The sequence below is a fragment of the Dermacentor albipictus genome, chromosome 4, assembly GCF_038994185.2.
Source record: "Dermacentor albipictus isolate Rhodes 1998 colony chromosome 4, USDA_Dalb.pri_finalv2, whole genome shotgun sequence".
Taxonomy (NCBI): domain Eukaryota; kingdom Metazoa; phylum Arthropoda; class Arachnida; order Ixodida; family Ixodidae; genus Dermacentor; species Dermacentor albipictus.
The window spans coordinates 46,901,505-46,923,148 of NC_091824.1; the positions used below are offsets into that span (position 1 = coordinate 46,901,505).

Consider the following 21,644-nt stretch of genomic DNA (forward strand, 5'->3'; position numbering starts at 1 on the left):
CAACAACAACAAAACGGTCCTCCTCCACCGAGATAAACAACCGACCCTTATACACACCGAGTGCAGGTCCCGGGAGAACGCTTGTGTCAGGAAGAAGGAAAAAGAAAACAAAAAAACGGAGAAGAGAGGCAGCCGTGTCTGTCTTCCACGTAGGTGCCGCGCCTGCGAATGTATGTATACACTGCTTTAGGAACAGAGGCAATGAAGAGCCAAACGCCCGAGGAACGACGGTGCTTTTTTTTTTTTCGGCCCAGGGTCCCGAACGACGCCGCCGGTCGGTCCAGCGATGGAGCCCGAGCCTCAACTGTGTCGTGCGCGTCCGAAGCTTCGATTTACAGGGGCGAGATGACGCCGACGCGACAGCTCGGCTGGCTCGGGATGATGAACGTTCGTCTGCTCCCCGCGTATACACCGTGTAAAGCCACACAACCGCGTGGGAAGACCGAAGAGGCCAGCCGCCGCTGGATTGGCTTGGATAAAGGTTAAGCAAAACTACTTAAATAATAAAAGTAAAAGAACAGGGACGGGCGGAGCGAGAGGGTAAATGCGTGCTTTTTTTTTTTTTTTCTAAGCGCGCTTTCTCTACGGCCTCTCTGCTCGCCACGGGGCGTGCGGATCAGCCGCCAGACGTCAGCGCGAGCGTGACGCCGGAGACGCGCTCGAGTAGTCGCCGTGAAAGGAAATCGGCGACACGCCAATTGGGCATCGGGGAACGCCTTACCCCGCTGGAACCCACGGACAGGTGTCCTCGGTGTGTCTATTCACGAGACGCGGCGGCCGCAGCCAGCAGTGCCTCGTCGCGTTGAGACAAAAGCGACGCGCATACGCGACCTGCGCTCGGACTTCTTTTCTCTCGTCGGCAGTAATTTCGTCGAGCGCGGGCATAACCCCTGCACCCCCCCCCCCTCTCTCTCTCCTTTAACAGCAGAGGAAGGAGCAGTGTGCTACGCGACTGCTGCCCTCACGTGCTGTTATCTCTGCGAGCAGAGAGACGCTCTAGGGGTCAGGGCTGAATGGCCGAGTCTTTTGCATAACAGGTCCCCCCGGCTACAGTATTGTCGCACTGGTCTTCGCGTCCGGCCGGGACAGTCGTAAAGGACAATCGCAATGACCGCGTGAAGTCTCGGAAACGAGACGTCGAGGGCACAGCGCAGCAAGCCCCAGTGTTTGCGATGCCCTTAGTTTTGTAGCTTTTCACTTTTTTTTTCTTTTTTACTTGGCTCTTCCGTTCTCGCGCACGCACCTACGATGCAGTCCGTAGCAGGGTTGTAAGATATATAGCATGGCCCATGCGATATCTTTCAATTCAAAGCGCAAATACGTTTCCAAGTTTCTGCATCTGACTGCAGCTGCGTTTAAATTGTTTCCACAATGTCCGACTACGTCGCTCGGATTTCGTTTCTTACAACGACACGGTTATGCCATTGTTGCGATCGTCTCGCACTTGTCCAGAGAAATAATCGACCAAATTCATTTTTGTTCGTAACTTTTTTGTTATTTGCTGGTGGAATCTACTTAATCGCCATTGGAAAGCACCTGTGCTTAATATATAGCTAACCCTAAGACTACAGCGCAGAAAATATTTAATAAACACTCGTTCATGTGTTCCAAAAATCCGTCGGCAACTGTAATTTTGTCGCAAATGATTGGTTTGTAACAGTACGCAATGATGATACGTAACGCATGACTGCATTTCGTGACAATGCACTACGCCCTTCTCGCCGCTTTGTATACATCTGCAAGAGGAGCCGTTCTTCGGCCGCACGGCCGCCAAGAACATCGAGAAAAGCGCGCGACACCTGGGGTTGACGAGAAACTTGAGTGGCGCCTTCCATCTTGCTTTGACGATCGCTTTAAGCGCCGCCTGACCTCACCTGGCGCGACGACGTGCGAAACGCCGCTCGCGCGCCTTTTAACTCGTTAGTCATCTGCCGCCGCCGCTTCCGACAGGGCACCGCGGCTGCCTCTCGCGAGAGGCCGCTGCGTACGCAGGCCGCGTGCAATGCACACTGCACACGCCGTGTACGAGGGCGGTGCCACGCGGGCCGGCTGCAGTTTCGGCAATAAGCACCTGCTCGAGCAACGGCGGCATCGGACCGAGCGGCGCGCCCGCATTGATGGCTGTCACGCCGTTTACGCCAGGCTCCCCTCTCTGTTCTTTTCCTTTCGTTCCTTCCGTTTCTTGTTTCTGTTATCTTCTTTTTTACGTCCAGATCGGCTGCTTCCAGCTGCAACTTTCGGCTCGTTGGCCTCTCGAACTCCGTATATATATATACGACGACGCCGTATTCGGGGAGCGCTCCGGCCTCACGACTTCAGCTACGCGCGCCGACGGGACGGACACTCGACCTGGCGCGAACGCGGACACCCGAACGCGGAGGAGTCCCGAAACGAGCCGCCGCTCAATGGCGCGTCGGCGGCAGCCAGCCCAGTTCGAAGCCATAAGCCTAATGAAGCGAGCGGGGCGGGCGATCTTCCATCGCGATCGGCCTGCCTCTCGGGTGCGACGGACCGTTGCCAAAGAAAGAGCCGCTTCGCCGCGAAGCCAGCGCGCAGGGTGGGGAAGAGGCGCAGTCAAGTCTGCACCGGTCGTCCAGCAGAAGGCGAGGTAACGAGCGAGTAGACGGGCTCGCAGATGGTGGCCTTGGTTAAGCTCCGTTAACTTTCCTTCCTCCAGCGCCACTCCTGCTGCGAGGGATCGTGCGTCTGACACTCGTTTCCTCTTTCGCATTGCAAAAGTAGGAGTCACAGACGAGAGGAGAGAGAGAGAGAAAGAAAGAAACAAACAAAACAACGACGCCCGTCTTCACGCTACCTCCTGAACGACCTGTATAGGCGAAGCCTCTCTATACACTGTGCGTCCACGCTTTACGCGCTATATGCGCTGTAAACGACATGCGACGCTATGCAACAATACGAGCTTTTCAGCGGCATATTGAACGTTATACGTTTACTGACATGCAAAGAACGACATTGAGCGACACGAGTCGCTATACGCGAGGTGCCGAATTGGGGGAACAAGCGCTCAAAGCGCCATGTTTTTTGTTCTCTGCCGCAGTCCTTTCTACAACCTATGTCACAACGCGGCGCAGACGACTAACGTCCCCTGAACACAGCGACGCCAAACCACCCGCAGCTGTCATGGACAGAGGGTAATTAAAGAGTAACTGTAATAGCGCGCCGACCTGCGGCAATATTATTTAAACTGAATTACGATGCTTCATCATCATCATCATCATCGTCGCCATCAGCCTGGTTACGCCCACTGCAGGGCAAAGGCCTCTCCCATACTTCTCCAACTACCCCGGTCATGTACTAATTGTGGCCATGTTGACCCTGCAAACTTCTTAATCTCATCCGCCCACCTAACTTCTTGCCGCCCCCTGCTACGCTTCCTTTCCCTTGGAATCCAGTCCGTAACCCTTAATGACCATCGGTTATCTTCCCTCCTCATTACATGTCCTGCCCATGCCCTTTTCTTTTTCTTGATTTCAACTAAGATGCTTAGTGCTGTTTAATGAGGATGTCTATGTGCATAAAGGGCTTTTAACGCTTTGACAGCTGTTTACAGATTCTTGTTTCTTGTATTTGCTCCCTAAATGGCTTCTAGTTCTTTACGGCTTTTCTTTTTTTACTATTTCAGTTAGATTAATACCATGACCTTCCCATTACTCTGGCAATATTCGCTCCACTAACGAAAAAAGAAAGCTGCAAGGACTGGCAATTCTGAATTCCGACGCTTGGTAACCCCGAAATACGCTTCGCGTGTTTTGGGACTATATCGTTACGATGCAAGTCCATTAGTCGACCTGTTGCGAAGAGCACAAGACGCTGCTGCGCCAGCGCGGCTTCGCAGTTGCCGTCTGTATTTCGACAACCGCACCCAATCACAGGCTGCAAAACTTCGAAGTGCTTCACGTAGCTATCAAGGTAATCATGGTACGTCAAAGCCGCCAATGTAAGATGAGAAAGTAAAACAACTCTGTTATATCGTGCATATTAAATCAGTACGACAGGAATGGAGACATTACTCATCCTCTGCATTTATTCTATCTTCTTTTTCCTCTCCCTTGGGCGGCTCCAAGCGCGCGCCTTCTCATGGCTCTGCGGTAGGCAGCGACGCCTTATATAACATATCCCCTCGTGAAAAATAAAAAATAAAAATGGTCCGTTACTTCCTGATGTAGTCGTGCAGCTTCTTTGGTGTCTTCTTGTTGCGGGCGCTTCTCCTCACGCGTTCTTCGCATCTTGGCAAATTAGCTGAAGCTTGTTACGTGTGCCCTGCAGCACGTGGTTCAGGAATCAGGGGTGCATTATCTGCGTGCGATGTGCCAGGTTGTGACGGATGGCTTACAGCCGCACTAGTTGAGCGATCGGATGCCGGTGACCAGTTCATGACAGCCGTGGTACCTAATTTCATTTTGCTGATAGCTTCAGGGTGAACGGCCGCTAATTTGGAAGCATTCCACACCCGCCCATCTTCCAAGAGGTAGGAGGCGGGTCCGCGCTTTCCAATAATTTTCTTGGGCGCAGAAAACTGTGAAGATAACTTCCCCTGGACTGCAGGTAGTTTAACCCGCACGTAGTCACCAACGGCGAAGTTGGGTTCCTTGGCACCGCGTTTTTTATCGGTGTAGCGCTTCGACGTCATTTGCTTGTTCTTGATGCGTTCTCTCAACAGCTGTAGTGCCTTTGAAGGGTCATTGGTGAAACATTTGTCAGGGAATCCCACAATGTCAAGTCTGGTGCGAGGTTGGCGTCCGTGAAGAAGAATAGCGGGTGCAGCACCAGTAGTCGCATGAGGCGTACAGCGATATATTTGTAGGTAATCAAACATCGCTGTTCTTATCTCACGACGTTCTAACAGGGCTAATTGAATATAGGACTTTAATACCCTGTTAAATCTTTCCACTAAACCGTTAGCTTGCGGGTAATACACTGAAGAGTTGTAATGGGTGATTCCGCGCTCTGTGAGAAAATCTTGAAAATTCGCTGAAGAAAATTGTGGTCCATGATCGGATACGATCCCACGTGGATATCCTTCTCTCGCGAAAAGTTCAAGTAGAAATTTGGTCACTGTAGACGTGGTCGCATCGCGTACGAAAGTCACCTCTGGCCACTTGCTGTAGTAATCAATAAGCGTAATGGCAAATCGACAGTCCGTTGGAGCTTGCGTGAAAGGTCCCACAATGTCGATAGCAACTTTGTCCCAGGCTCTCTCAGGAAGAGTGACGGGTTGCATTGGGGCTGCAGAAGTATGTGCTGATTTGTCACATGACTGGCAGGCTACACATGTGCGTACAAGTTCTTCAATGTATTATCCATGCACGGCCACCAATATGACTCCCTAAGACGAGCTTTGGTACGACTAATTCCTGGGTGTGACTCATGCGCCAGATCCATAAGACGGCGGGTCAAAGCTGAAGGCACGACAATCCTGTCACCCCGGCAAAGAATGTCGCTAACAACAGAGAGTTCAGATCGCACGTGAAAGTAAGGTAGCAGCTCTTTTGACAAGGATTTCTTGTCAGGCCAAGAAGTAGTGTTAAACTGCTTAACTTGAGAGATAGCCTGATCGGCGGCACTTGCTTCTCGAAGCTCCTGCATGGTAACTACTGGGGACAAGAGACATATAAATTCTTCTTCGGGTGCATCATGGATGAAACTCTGTACGGGCAGCCGGGAGAGTGCGTCAGCCACGACGTTTTCGCTACCCTTCCTGTATTCCATGATGTAGTTGTAGCACAGCAACCGGGATGACCAGCGCGCAATCCTTAAAGGACGGTGACCTGTGCCTTTCGTTGAGAGGAGCGTCACCAAAGCAGCGTGGTCTGTCCGCAAGATGAAAGGTCGGCCCCACAGGTAAACGTGCCAGTGCTCGCAGGCCCAGACGCAGGCAAGGGCCTCACGTTCACCGACGGAGTACTTCCGTTCATGCGGTTGAAGAGTGCGTGAGGCGAACGCGACAGTCTGCAGTGACGTTCCGTTATCCTGCTGCAGTACAGCACCTAATCCATATCCCGAGGCATCAGTTGTAACGTACACGGGTAATTGAGGATCAAAAAGGTGAAGAACTTCACAAGATGTTATCAACTTTTTCAGCTGCTCCAAGCCGGTTTGGGCTGCCGCAGTCCAAGTGAAAGGCGCGTTTCCGCGAAGCAAAGCACGCATTGGCTCCACAACATCAGAAAAATGCGGGATGAACTTCGAGTAGAAGCCTGCGAGTCCCAGCAGCGAGCGAAGTTCATTAATATTTGTAGGTGATGGTGCCTTGGTTATCGCCTCGATAGATGACATCAGTGGGAATAACCCTTTGGCGCTGACAACATGGCCTAGGAAAGTCAACTCTGTGACGTCGAAAACACATTTATAGTTGAGCCTGAGGCCAGCGTCAGAGAGCCGTTTCAAAACAGTGCGCAAATTGACCAAGTGATCCTCTCTAGAGCGTCCGTACACGATTATGTCGTCAATGTAAAACAAGACACCTTTGCATCCTTGGAGGATCATATGCATCATCTTCTGAAACGCTGACGGTGCCGATGCCAGTCCAAAGCACACCCTCTTAAAGCGAAATAGTCCGTCGTGGGTTATAAACGTCGTAAGATCACGACTCTCTGGACTTAGTGGTAACTGATGGTATGCAGAAGCTAAATCTAGCTTGGAGAATCGCTGTGCACCAGCCAAGCTGTTCAAAAGTTCCTCAGTTTGTGGCAGGGGAAAACTGTCCACTACTATAGATTTGTTTGGCTCTCGTAGGTCTACGCACATGCGAATCGAGCCATCCTTTTTTCTGGCTACGACAATTGGCGAGACCCACTCTGAAGAATCGACGCGCTCAATGATGTCCTGGGCTTCTAATTTTTGTACTTCTGCCGAGACTTGCTCACGAATGACGAGTGGGAGTCGTCTCAGTTTGCTGGCCACTGGTTGAACCGATGCGCGAACTCGGACCTTGTGAGTGAAACCTCTGACAGTTCCTAGCTGCTTTTCAAACAAGTGCTCGAACTCGGAACGTAATTCAGGAGGGAGCACAGGAGTTTCTTGCGTCGTTAGCAGACACCTGAGAGGTGACCCTTGAATCTTCATATCCAGAGCCGCGATGCCATCTAAACCAAGAATGGTTGTTCCTCCCGAAACAACGTACAGAAGGACAGAAGTGCATCGGCCATGAAATGAAACTGGAGCAATGAAACATCCTTTTATAGGAATTGCTGACTTAGAATAATCGAGGAGCTGGACGGACGTTGATGTCAGGGGAAATACAGTATCGAAATGGCGTCGGTAAAGCTCTTCGGCTAGGATTGAAACTGATGATCCAGTGTCAATCAGGAACGACACGGAAATTCCTTCAATTTCCAAAACTGCATAAATTCCCTTCTTACGACTCCAGATGTGACAAACACTTATGTGATCGTCCGTGTCAGCTGTATCTGCGTCGCCTTCCGTGACATGCTGAATTTTCTTTTCAGACTTTCGGGAAGACTTGCACAACTTTTCCAGATGGCCAGTCTTTCCACATCTGCGACACTTAAGTGACTTAGCTTTGCAGTGAGGGCTATTCGCCAGATGGTCCAAAGAACCACAACGATAACATTCTTGCTCTTTCAGAGCTCGACGACTTTCAGTTGGCGTCGTATAGCATGTGCACGTGCCACAGTGCTTTTCTCTCATATTTGAAGTGTTTGTGTTTTTAACGTGATGCACTTGTGCTTCATGTCGTGCAAGTTCTCTCGCTTCTCTAGTCGCCTGATCATGCTGTCTCGCAATGGTGAGGGCCCGGGAAAGCGTAAGAGACTCTTCCAGTAAAAGACGTTCACGCAAGTATTCGCTAGTAGTTTTTTCTATAAGCTGGTCGCGCATCATGTCGTCCGCCAAGTCACCGAAGTTGCACGCTGCTACGAGACCTCGTAGCGCGGTGACGTAATCGAGCGCAGTCTCACCTGGGGCTTGTGCACGTCGACGGAAACGGTGACGCGCTGCGGTGACATTGACAGAGCTCTTGTAGTGACTTTCAAGTGTCGCAACAGCGCAGTCGAACTCATCTGGGGCAGGAGTCGTCAACGGCCCTCCGGTGGCGCTCGAAGCCAAAAAGCGCGGGTCGTCCTCCGACGTGAGGGTCTGGAAGATGCGTTGGCCTTCCAAGCCCAAGCAGTTGAGCAGAATCGCCTTCCGACGCATGGCAGGTAGGTCGGAGGCGCCCGACGCCACCATGTAGTTCCTGAACGCTTGAATCCATTGCTCCCATGGGATGACTGGGTCTCCAGGTGATGACAGGAACGGGGGTGGCGGTTGTAGCCCCGAAATACTCATCGTAGAGGATGATATGCAGCAATCGACGGCACAGATGAAGGGCAAGCCGGTAGCACATGGGTTGTTAAATCCTCGTCGCCAATTATGTTATATCGTGCATATTAAATCAGTACGACAGGAATGGAGACATTACTCATCCTCTGCATTTATTCTATCTTCTTTTTCCTCTCCCTTGGGCGGCTCCAAGCGCGCGCCTTCTCATGGCGCTGCGGTAGGCAGCGACGCCTTATATAACAAACTCATACTGGTGTTTTTACACTGGTAACTCTCCATGCGAGCGCGAACAGTGCGAGTGTAAAATAATTATCGGTGGACGTTTAAGCTGCAGTACGTCTATGTAAGCTTCGAAACAGCGATTATCGTTTGGTTAGGTCGGTCTGAGCTCGAAAAGTTGTGCGACCATTCTGACGCTGGAAACTCGTGAGCATTTCATCAGCGTCCGCAAAGACATGCCTTATTTCGTTCTTACATTGAGATCAAATTGGAGCTCACTGCAGGAACTGGTGTTTTCGTCATCTTTTATTCCCTTCCTGTCCATCCTCCCCTTTTTGACTCCCTCCTCTCTCTCTCTCTCGTCAGGCGAATAGACTACACATGTGCCATAGCGCGCCGAAGTTGTTGACACGGCTACTTTGTTTTTCATACTTGTGTAAAAGCGCACTTACAAGGAATCCATTTACGAACCAGACGAGTCGCAGCGAATGTGGGGAGGCAAGCTTCGCGGGAAAGACTGTTCATTCTATAGCTCTCTTGTAGAATGCGCAGACTTCTTGGTTTACTTTGCCAACCGTTTTATTCGGCACTATACTGGCGGTGCTGTGACAGCTGCTTTTATCGAGAAAAGACAGCGCCGTTCTTGCGACCGTGCTCGAATTCACCCGTTTGTTTTAAGGTCGGAGCGCATTAGGCATACTTCAACGCGATGACGACAGGAAGAATATCGGATTATAGCGAGGCTCTCGTCCTTTCTAATGCAGTAAGGCGGCCTTTTTGCCCGTTCCGCATTACGCAAGAATGTATTTATCCTCTCGCCAACCGTATGTAGCCGCGTTGTCTGTACTCCGAAATCCTTAATGCACTTTTCATTTGACCTTGTGAAGAAGTGGATGCACTTAAAGAGACCCCTACGCGGGAGCGAAAGAAAGAGAGAGAGACGGTTCCAGAAACGGTCGTTTATGCGCAAGTGCTTGGAGCTCCGTACTGAGCAGTTTGCATCCGAAGGAGCTTCGGTTTTGATTTTTTTTCGTGCAATCTCCGCACATTGTCTCCCCATTTGATTCGCCTGTGTCTGGCTGCATTTCAATTTCGCAAATGGCTGCTCTCGCTGCTAATCGGGATTTCTCTACTTCTCTATGCTATAACGAACGAGGAACGGTAAACATTGTTGTAGCAGAGACAGATCAAACAAGGAGTGTTTCAAAAAAAGGGGGGTAAATTACGGCAGAGCCCATCTCACGATGACTGTAGGCGGTAATGCGAATAGCAATCAAGCAATGTAGCGACAAACCTTTATCCTGAAGTAGAGCGGAAAGTTGGGCTATAGTTGGTAAAAGTTCATCTAGTAATGAAGGGGTTACTGAGCTGTAAGCACACGGACAACAGAAGTAGAAGTGGCGCATCCTGTCAACTTCTACTTCTGTTGTCCGTGTGCTTATAGCGCAGTACGACGGCATCACGACCCCAAACACGCGACTATTAACCCGAGCTATTTGGACCAATGGGTCGGAGTAGGAGGCGTGACGTCGACAGCATGACGAGAGTCGTCACGACGCTGAAATGACGACGATTGAACCACAACGACGGCATCAGTATGGCGGTGCGACACCGATTGCATGGTGACTGTACGACGACGATGGCGTGATGACGACGGCATGATGAGAATTGCATTAAAGCCTGGGTAGACTACTAGAAGAACAAAAGCAGCTCACACACGCGCACAAATGCACCACCGATAACTGCTATAGAAAGATTTCAATAACAAGCACCAGAGTCCTTTTAATGTGGCATCCGCATTTGGAGCAAGTGTACTTAATCTCGAACCCTGTTGCCATCTGCCAGCGCGGTACGCGTAAGGAGTGTAGGTTAAATGACGGGTATTACCGACGCCTGCCAGATATACCAAGGCCTGTGCACTCTGCTTTATGCCGCCACAGCGGTAGGGCCGAAATTTCCATTGCCAGGACTGGCGCTACCAAAGAGGTGACGTCAAAATCACCGCGGCTTATTCGGTCGCATTCCCATTGATCCTTTGGCAGCCGGCCCGAGTACCATGACGTCATAAGGAAGAGTGTGTATGACTTTCGATATCTGGTGGCTTTGGTATGCCTACACACAAAGACACGCCGAGTGAGCATTGGCGGCATTCGTGCGGAAAGAACGGGCCACGCGACAGGCTGAGCGCTATCGCTAATCCGTGCTCCTCTGAATCGACTCAGTTCGTGTGCTAGAGGCTCACTCCTCCAAAATCGTCGCTCTTACCGATTTCTTCGAGGCAATCACAATAACCGTCTCGGGCCCACGTGTGTCTGCAACCGCGTCGTTTTTCAGCATAGCCCATACAGTATGCAGCAGGCCGGCACGCAGGCCAGCAGGCACGCAGTCGTGTGTTGACGTCTCCTGACGTCAACACACGACTGCGTTGACTGCCGTTCTGCATCTGATCAATTAAGCGGCAGGAACATAAAGCGTACAGTACAACAACGGCCGATACAATGTCAACGTCAATGAGCAGGACTTCTCGTTGCCAAGGTCCTCGCTCGTCAAGTACTTAATGGCAAGCGTGGAACGACCAGTCGCGGTAGTGGGGGCCTCGCTCTTTTCGCTAACAGCGACGAAACGGAGGCTACAGAGAGAAAGTTAGGCGTCGATCAAAACGGGTTCCCGAGCCGCGTGTTCGTCGAAGCGTTCTCGAAGCCGTTCCGGATGAACGTGCCGGCCGTCGCATGCGCTGTTGGGCGTAATATAAGTCCTAATACTGCGCGCGCGGACGAGAGCAAACGCAAAGAACCGCCGTTCACGCGCCGGCGAAGTCCCAGAAAAGAAAACTATAGAGATAAATGAAAGAAAAAAGAAAAGAAAAGCGTGCTAAACGGGGGCAAATATTTGCCCTTCGCTTGTAGGTCATGTATATAGACAGGAGCACCAACCGGTGAGTCCTGGCCGAACAAGAAAGTAGAAAAAAGAAACACGTGAAAATGGGAGAGGAGAAGCTATAGCTTTGACGAGCACGCGTGCGCGTTTTGCGCCACCAATGAGTACGCGAAGAACAAGAAAAGATTGCGCGTGAGAAGTTCTGGCAGGCAGTTAGCTTCCATGGGGGGCGGGTGGAGGGGGGAGGGGGGACCGCCTTCGCTATGACAGGTCATTGGAGCCGTTATAGGGGTGCCGAACCGCTTCGCTTCCGAAAAAGAGCCCGTTTACTCTGCTCAGGTGAGCTTTTCTGCTGTCTTTATATAGCGCCCCACGCTCATTGCCACTGAAGTACCTTGGTTTTTAGTAGTTGTAGCTTCTCTTCAACCTCACCCGCTGCGGAATTGCGACATCGTTCGGGCCACGGAATGTTCCTTTTGGCTCTGCTGAGCAGACGTGGTCGTAATATGCGCCTTGATTGGACGTTCTTCTGCTGTGAATGCTTTCTGACAGTAAAGAGAAAACGTGGCGCATGCTACGCCTGACACGAGCCAAGTGTTATTCCTTCGAGCCTAATTTCCCTCCTGCTTTTGTTGATTTTCGTCGTTTGGTTTCTTAAGTTTCCTATAAGCTGATGCTCAGTCCTGATGTTCTTGCCGCTATAGTCGGTCCTTCGATGAAGTATATTCAGAGGCACGCATTGCTTATGAGCAAGAATGACCCTAAATGCTGCTCTGAAAAAAAAAAATTGTAGTCGACATGTAACGACATGTTGAAGACTGTTATGTGACATCAACAATGGGCTGTTGGTTCCAACTGATGTCGACTCGCACGTATGAGTGTGGACGCAGGTTAAACTGGACTCGCAAGACGGGCTCGGACCAATAGTTCAGTCTGCGGATGAGCATGATGATGTCCAGTGCTGTCAAATCGCGGTTGCCCAGTTGTCGGCGACATCGATATTTTCAGCTCAGCCACGTCGCACTTGTTTGCGAAATTATCAAGCGATAAGTATCGTCGTGTGAATCCAGCTCTAGCACTGTGGCCACCATAGATGACCCTGTGGGCTACTGGCGGGGAACGAACAGGATTAAAAAAAAAACAAGAAAGGATGAAGTCACAAATTCAGACCTGCCAAAGTGCGTAGTTTCGGATATGAATTTTATGATAAGCCGACCATCTAGATGCGTACTTTCTGCGTTTTCTACCAAGAAATCTTAAAGACTCTAACGTGCTCCGGGATCGAAACGGCCGTCAGAAAACGACGCTAAGCTCTATAGCCCAGAAGCTACATCCTTTCTCTTTGTCGCGCCTGTAGAAGAGGAGAAAGCACATTTCCCAAGGCGCCGGCTTTCACGATGATCTTAACGCAAATTCATATTTTTTTCCCATCTCCGTGTGACGTCTCTACTGGACCGCACTCACTCATTAATTTCTTCCCTCGTTACTTTTTGATAAGGGCGAGCTGCCAAGTCCAAGCTGTGTTTGAATGCTTTTTTTTTTCTACGAATATTTATATTGTTTTCTCCCCGCGTTTAAATCTTCCGCTCAAACTAGAAAGTATACCGAAAGCGCAAAGCTAGGCGAGCACAAAAGGACGTCGTCGTTCAGGAGCGAGAGAGAGAGAGAGAGAGAGAGAGAGAGGGAGAAAGAGAGGTTTATCACAAGCGACCACTTGTCATTTTCGGTTCGCAGTAGGGAAACGGCGAGGCAGCCCCTCTTTTATAGAATCTGGGAATTCACTCGCCCGGAATGGCCAGCGATCCAACGCAATAATGAAAGAAAAAATTAAAATAAGATGTCGACTACAAATGGGGAAAAACAAAAATATAAAACACAGCGGCGGAAATATCCTGCGCACAACCTTGAGAATTGAAGAAAACAAGCACAAAGAAGAAGAGTCGGCGCATTGAAGGCACGGTGATCCCGTCAAAAAACGAACTGCAAGAAGGACTGGAAGACAGTGACCAGGGAAGCGTAGAAGCGCCGAGATGAATAGGAGCCAGCAAGCTTGTTCCTTTTCTAGTACGCGCACTTTATATCTTTTCCTTTTTTTTCAAGTTTTGTTCGTGCGTCAAGAAAGGGAGGCGGCGAGACCGGTGACGAGGATGTGAACGAGGAGGAGAAAGAGGACGAGGGAACGAAGCGATGGACAGAGGGTGGACCGTGGGGGCGTGGTCGCTTGCGATGGGGTGTCGTCGTCGGGACCGGGCCCTGGACAGCGTGTCTGGGACAGGGCGCCAGCTCGATCCGACGCTGGTTAGTACACACTGTCGCAAGTTTCCTTCGCGGACCGCGCTGGTAGCGATGAGTGATGGTAAGCGCGATGCGGTGGCGAGGAGGCAGAGAGAGAGAGACACGGCGATCGTGAACTGCACGGCTCGGCGCTGAAGCCGCGGGCAGGGCTCCTACAGGATTGCGAAGTTCGCCCCCTCTCGAAAGGAGACGTGGGTCCATCGGCGAGCCGAGATATACAATGTGAGCGCCGCCCGCTGGACCGATGGGACCAGTGACCGTTCCTCCTGTTCTCTCTTTTCTTCCACAGGTCTGCTTTGGCAGAGAATGGCCTTTAATGGGTGCTCCTGACGCACCGCCCCGATTGCGCTTTGGCCCGGAGATTACAAAGGCAGCGCAGAGAAGAGTGATAAGCCGACACGACGCGATTGTGCAAGCGCGGGCGATTTCTAGATGATACCTTTAGGCGAGGGAGGCAGAGCGAGGACTTCGATTTCAGTCGATGATGTGACAGATTGGAAACTTCGCGTGAGAGAAAAAAAAAGAAAAAAACATCGAACATGGAATGCGCCGTGCTGTATTACAGACTCAAAGAGTAAAGGCACTGACAATAAAGGAGAGAATAAGAAAGAACGATATATAAGTGTCACACGCGGACAAATTTTACATTTCGGCATGATTCATGGGATGACTGGAAAACGGTATACGACTTCTCACACGCGAGGGGACGTGAAATTATTCAGACGGAAGCCGAGTCGCAAGCCTTCAAAAATGTGCCTTCCCACACCATTCGTCATACTTCGTGCTAAGAAACGTCGCGGTATTACGTGCGCGAACGCGAGTTCAACTCGGGTTCCGCCTGTGACCATGTACGCAACTCTTTCTATACCCGGCGCCCCACCAGGTTTTCTTGTTCTATATATGTTACTTTTTTAAACGTCTCTGATCAGGTTCGCCTCATTGAAAACACGGGTGTACGCTGAACTGATTCTCAAGAAGCAAGAGCAAGTCTATACATGTAGCGCGGAGACGTCAGTGGTACGAACAAGCTGCGAGTTGGAGGAACGGGTTGCGTCCTGTCGAATAATTACTCATTCCGGGGCCCCCGCACTTAGTAGTTCGGTCCTTTGTTCGCAACAGCTCTTTCAGGCCACACCGAGAACATTAAAGAAGATGCAGACAGAAAGAAAGACAAGGCGAGCACCCGTGAATTGCTACACAAACAAAGCCGGTTCTCCAGCAATGTGCGCTTTCTTTGGTTCGTGGCTACACTAACAAGGCAGCTCTCTCTACTATAGGGGCTTCTTGGTGTCACTGCGTTCCCCCCCCCCCCTTTTCTTTTCTCCTCCTCCTTTTTTTCTCTCTCCTGACACTCGGTTCGGGCGCAATCTGTAATGCGCCTCGACGCGAGCGTGATCTCGCGAGTGCAGAATTAATCGACGTAGCGGGCGTTGTCAATTTGTCATCCTCGGATAAAGGAAGAAAGGGTAAAAAGAGGAGGAGGAACGCGAAAGGTTAGCGCGCAGGAAGGGTTACAAAACAAAAGCGCGCTTTTATGCGCTAGCACGCGTTACGCGGGCGGTTTTTGCCGTTTATGGAACATGACATCTTGCGGGGCCGGCTTGAGTGCATGGAAGAGTTTGGGTAAAAAAAGGTTGAAAGAAAAAAAGAAACGGCGCCCCATGATAATGGCTCTACACGTTATTCGTGCGCCCCGATCAAATTGACTAAGATGTGCCCCGCTTTTCATTATAGAAGCGGGAGTATAAGTCTCTCAACGTATATAGGTTGTGTCATGATTTTGTTTCCGCGGTGTTTCAGTTTGACTCCGAAAGCTGTCGTAAGAAAGCTTGCTCAAATCTGCGTTCGACTCTTCCTGTAATTAAAATGCTCGCGAGTCTGTCTGTATGAGTTGTGCAAAAAATATATTGTGGATAAGAGAAAGTAACGAATAAAACCAAAGCGCGATGCTGTTACTCAACGATGATGTGTGAACAGTGCATATTAGCGATGAGCTTGGCCAGTTTATAAATGATGCTTTTAAGTAGACCCGTGAGGTTGACTGTTCTCGAACGAGGGCGTTTGAAACTCTTTATGGGAGGTCTGATATTTAATCGTGGGGTTTACTTAGTAAGGAAAGGTCAAGGTGTAAGACACGCTGCAACGTTGTGTATAGGTTTAATGCCATTGTGCGTCACTCTAATTAAATAAATTCTTCCATTTCTTCTTTTTCTTTTGAACAAGAGCTGCCTTGGGCTTGTGAATTTGTCACTAATATGTTACCGCTTGTGAACTACTTGAGGGAACTCGTGTTGAAGTGTTTTCTGTACCATTGAATTCTTCCAAGCGCGTTGCAATTTTATTTATTGCAACTCAAAGCAAAGGAGCAGCCGACGCTTGTACCAGGTGCCAACATCTCTTTACACACGTTTGCAGATAGTAAAGAAATATGGCCAGTGAGCAGAGCCGTCTGCACTATTCTACTGTGCAGACGACACACCGGGTGTGAGAGAGAAGCAGACGACACCAGCGTTCGTTCTATTGTCACCGTGTGTCGTCTACGAAGCAGAAAAACAAAACAAAAAACGAATACGAATTACCAACAAGCCCGTTTTGACGTCAGAGCAGACAGATAAATCCTTCTATTCACGCGACGGGGCTCTCGAGCGCTCTTTGTCTCGAATGGGCTTGATTGTCCCAAACTTTATCCAGGTCTTTTCGCCCTTCTCTCTGCGCATTCTTTTTTGCTTTTATCTGTCTTCCTCTTTCTGGAAACAAAGTGCTCAATCTTCGTTCGCACTCGGAACCATGGGGTAAACAGCGAAGGCAATTAGGAGAGGTGCTTAGCAGAGATTACGCGCCTGACAAAAGTGGTCAGGTTAATGAGGAATCACCGCGAGCGCGCCATATCTCAGAGATCACGATTACTGGCGTCACCCACAGCGGGTGCTTGCACGACACTCCGCTGCTTAATCCTGCAGCTAACCAACCGTGAGCGACGACGGTAAAATCTGTTACGCCTCGTCGACCAGCAGAAAAACAATAAAGTGTGATTTACGCGTTCTCTTTGGATGTGCGTGACCCAGATCGTGCAGACACCAGGGTTTCAAACAAAATTCGATATAGTTTTTTCTTTTTATTCATACATTCACCTGATGGTAGTGAACAAGATAACTGGACCGATAAGCCTGCGCGGGGCAAAAATTGAGCCTACAGGACACAAGCTAAGCAAGAAGAACAAACGTAGAAATATTAAAGCAGTCCACGAATCATTCATTAACCACGGTAATTGGAAAAAACGCAAGTTGAAAGTCCATGTATATATCGCGATAATCGCACGCGATAGAACACAGTGTTGCTTACATGAATCCTAAAAGCAAGAAAATCATTTAATCTGGCGCCCAAATCCCAAAACTTTTTGTTCTCAACTTTAGTTGCCGTTGGCGCTGATAATACGGCTGTCGTCAGGATTGGACGAATGGCGTTTGCGCTTAGAAATTTTACCACAATCACTTTTTGTTTTGTAAATATAGAACCTATTGCAACCGCACTAAAGCCCACGAATCACAATATCGCTCGTTCGGTTATATGAAACATTTCAGGTGACAACTTGCAATATTTAGCTGTTCTAGCCTCTGTAAGCCTAAATGCAGCGATTTCGCTCCACTGAATTAAACGTAGACGCATTAAACGTAGACATTTTGGCATAGACAAGTACCGGTAGCGGCGGTTAAAGGGACACTAAAAAAATAATGTCAGCTGTATTAGTAAATTAATGTTATACCCTTCTGTGATACAAAAAAGTAACAAGAGAGGGAAAGAAAAGCCATATTTACTGCGAGAAAAAGCTTGGCGAGCCAGAAAAGACGCAAGAACGGAAGACGTATGTTTACGCCGCCTTGAAGTTTCCTCGCCATCTCGGCGTGACGTCTTAAATTTTCGCCGCGTGTACTCGGGCGTAGTTAAGTTTTTCTCTTTTTTTATCGGTAAATATGTATTACATTGCACTATAAGAGAACCAAAGACGGAAGTTAGTAAAGATCCTTTACTGAGCCAGAGAAGTCCGAACGCTAAAAGGTACTTTGAAACATCTTACACCACACTGCCGCTCCACCGCTGACGTTCAGGCACGGCATCAAAAAGAAAAGAAGAAAATGCGGTGCTTGCATTCTTTTCTAATGTTTGGCATATTACCGCGAAGTTAACGAAAACAATGTTCCGAAAGAATACTCGATCAGTCTAAATAGACCTAACCTTCCTATTTAGTGTCCCTTTAAATCGCGTTCATCGTGTTCGCAAGGGATCGTGTGTAGAAACGCCGAGCGCCAAGGTGAAAGGAAACAGACTCATGCGCGAAGGAGCTTAGAGAGAGAGAGAGAGCGAGAGAGGCATATACAGGCGTGAATCACGCCTCGGCAGACAGCAGTGACCGGTCCCCTTGTGCCGGACAGCGGCGGAACCCACTGGAAACCGTCCGTGGATTCTTCGCTCTATGGTCCAGGCGAAAGGCCTTCTGCGCCGGCGGGGGGGGGGGGGGGGGGGGGAGTGAAAAATCCGACCAGCACGTTTTAATCTGCACGCGTTTCCGGTGGCCGGCGGCGGCGTTGGGCGGGTGGGCGCGGTAGTGGGCCAAGAAACCGGGCGAGGAACAGCACCTGCTGCTGCTGCTGCTGCTGCTGCTGCTGGCCCGGCCGGCGCTTGGCTCATCCTCGCCGACTTTCGGAGAATACAGAACCTGGCGCGGAGAAGGTTTTCTTCGCGTCCGCACACCGGCTGCAGTCCGCGTGCGCGCGTGTCAAGGAGGAGGACAACGGGGAAAGAAGGAAAGGGGAGAGAGGAGAAGCAGGACTAGAGTGGGGGTAAAGGAGGGAGAGGAGGCAGGGGAGGGAGTGTCGTCCGGAGCGGTTGGGGATGCGAAAAGCGTGCGAGTATGTCGCGAATAGAACAAAGAAAAGGCGGACTTGAACGGCGGCGGCGGCGATGGGGACGGGGCATTTGTATAGCGTGCACACAACACACACACGCACAGAAACGGCGCGGAAAATGAGAAGCGTGCGCGCTCGGCGGAAACGACGGGATGCGGAGGACAGAGAGAGTTTGTCGACGGTCCGTCCGGAGGCACGAGAGAGAGAGAGATGAAGTGAGGAGGAAGAGGAGGAAGCGTCGCGCGGACTCTTCGGAGAACGGAGGGCGAGTGACGGACCTCACGACGGCGACGCTCTTGCGCAGAGAGGGGGAAACAGGAGCAATGAAAGTAATGCGAGCAAATCGAAGAAAAAAAAAACCAAGGAGGAGACTGAGAGGATCTGTGGCTTCTCACCCTTCCCCTTTTCTCTCTTTCTCGGCGAGATAAGCGATGAGAGGAAAAAAATAAAGGAGACAAAAGAAGAACGAAAGAACAAAACGGGCGCGACAGTCCAGCCAGGTAATTGTTATTCCGGCCACGTCCTCCTCCCTTCCCGTCCTCTTCGCCGTCCCCTTTCCCGCGCGCAGCGGCCGACTTGCAAAGCGAGTTTTTTTTTTTTTTTTTTTTTACGCTAAGGGTTTCTTTCTCCTGCCGGTCTCGTGCGTCTGCCTTTCTTTTTTGGGGGGTTTATACTCGCGTGTGAGCGCTTCGGGTCCCGAAATGGCCGCCCCTCTCTCTCTCTCTCCCCTGGTCCGCGCGGTACGCAAGGTCTGCACGCACACACGCACGTTCGCACTAGTCGACCCTTCTGTCGCAGAGGTTAGACTCCGCAAAGCGACTTTCGCGCTAGGGCAAACCTTCCAGCCTCCGTCGTGTTCGCTTATGAACCGGGCCGGCTGCCGCGATGACTTGCACGCGTTTTGCCGCACCGAGTCGCGCCCTGTCCTGTCCGCAAGCACCCACCGGCACTTGTCGCCTCACCTCTCCTCCTCCTCCTCCACCCCCTCTGCTCCTTCCCTGCTTTGCCCACCTCTGCTTTTACGCGGGTCAATCAGAGCCGTGGGCTACGCACGGTCATTCGCCCGGCAGTTGTCGTGCTTGTTTTTCACCCACGGCCGGCCATCTCGGCTTCTTCGGGTGCTGCCCGGTCTCTCTCTCTCTCTCTCTCTCTGCCCGTTCTTTCTCACTTGCTCTCTAACTCTCGATTTACAGAAGTTACCGAAACTGCAAAATGCTATACAAGCTAACGCTACTCTTACCTTTTGTCCGGTCAGAGGTGATTGTAGAAATAATCTACAATTCCTCGCTGTTAAACCGATTAACGAACGAGACAAAGCGGATCACTGTTCAAAAGCGAAGTTTCTAAGTCACAACGAATATACCACGGTGGAACCTGAATTTAATTTGAACTTGATGAACGAAGGAACGGCCTGAAAAGAAAGTAACTAAAAGATTGAGCACGAAAGGCCGTAAGTTTGTTTATTCTGACCAACTGTTGCCTTTCGTCATAGCAGATAGCTGCAGCAGCAGTTACTGCTGCGGAACGATAAGCGATTATATCAAGGGAAGAATTTCGCACGTATCCATTAATATTCAACTCGTGACGATAACTAACGGCACTTACTACATCTGCATTTTCTTATAGAACGCATGTACTAAAGTTAGTACATGTGCAAGTTGGTACATGTATTCTGCAAAATGTTTTGCAGAAGACAGCAACATATTTAACACGTTCAAAAAGCTGCCTGGAAAAATGACAAAAATGCCTCACATGTCCAAGTTGTTGTTGAATTGGACGCGCCATACATATGTGCGCATTGTACCAACTTTAGTTTTACTTGCAATGATGGGTACTGTGTTCCCACTGCTTCATAAAGCTCATTGTCCGAAGTCTTTTTGTGTGTCATATGTGCCTCAGAGATGTGTTCTCACCCAAAATTTGAATTGCAATAGCGATGCACAAATGATGTTTGCAGGGGCTCGTAGTATGTTTTGCGAAACTTCTTTGTTTTAATGACAGAAGAAATGGCCCCTCCCCCCTCTTCTGAAAAAAAGAAGAAACAAAGGAAGTAATACTGGAAAAAGGACAAATGTGCACGGTTGAAATGTCGAAGGACAAAACCGTCATTTGGCGAGTGCATGTATAATCCGGCGGCAAAACATCGCGACGCTGTCAACACACAGGCTTTATCAATGAGCTTTCTAGTCCTAGCATAAGTTCGTCAACGTGTGCTTGATGCAACAGTCGACAAGCAAGAGCACATACCGTCACCGTCATCCTTAACCCGAAGATGCCCTACGCTACTTTTTGCGTCTTCAGAAATTTCTGGTTGGGGATCACTGAATGGGTGCTATATAACTGAATAGACCTTGCTTGAAAAGCATTTCATATTGTTCCTTGTAGTTCGTGCTTGTTACAGTTAAGCTAGTATACATATGTCTAGATGGTTCGGGTTAGGTCTGACGTCGGCTCTATGTTTTGCACGGCACACATCTATTTGCTATTTGCAAGTCGCGTCAGTATAGACGCTTCCTGCAGAGGTTTTTTTCTTTTTTTTTTGTACGCCTGTTATACCTATGTATGTTTTTAGATTAGCAGGCGGACGTGCTTCAAATAAAACTTCCGTGCCATAATGTATAAAAGAGTCTCTGTGTCTGAGTACCTCATGTCAAGCTCGTTCAAAAGCGAATGCTTGCGACATGCGCAGCGCGAATCACGACGACTTTCAATCAATTCTCCGCAATTGCACAGGTACTTAGCAAATTCGGGTTTCCTGTCTGTTATATATATATCGCTTTTTTTCTTTTCCTCTAGCTCTGATGTCATAAAGCTACGCAAGCAAGCCCATCGCGAGCTGATAGAACGTTCAATTCATCGGGGATTATTTTCTTCATCTCGCGGAAACGTTAAAATCGCAGCGCCAGTGGCATTCGCCTTTTTCGTGCCGCAAGAGTGATTTTCAAAACTCCTTGCTTTTTTTTTTCATTTTCAGACACGTATGTACTAAAGAAAAACGTAAATGAAATGTAAGAACAATAAAGAAGGAAACAAAATAAAAAGGAA

At 49.7% G+C, this 21,644-nt stretch overlaps 1 protein-coding gene and 1 long non-coding RNA gene across 4 annotated transcripts in view; one reads left to right on the forward strand and one right to left on the reverse strand.

Moving 5' to 3' along the window:
* Positions 1–21,644, reverse strand: part of LOC135895979 (nephrin-like) — a 344,642-nt gene that overhangs the window by 302,419 nt on the left and 20,579 nt on the right. The window lies entirely within an intron of this gene.
* LOC135915411 (uncharacterized) overlaps positions 11,631–21,644 on the forward strand; it is a 155,614-nt gene continuing 145,600 nt past the window's right edge. For both annotated transcript variants that reach the window (XR_011513863.1, XR_010568614.2), the window contains exon 1: positions 11,631–11,739. This is a non-coding gene — a long non-coding RNA (uncharacterized lncRNA). The remainder of the gene's footprint in view (positions 11,740–21,644) is intronic.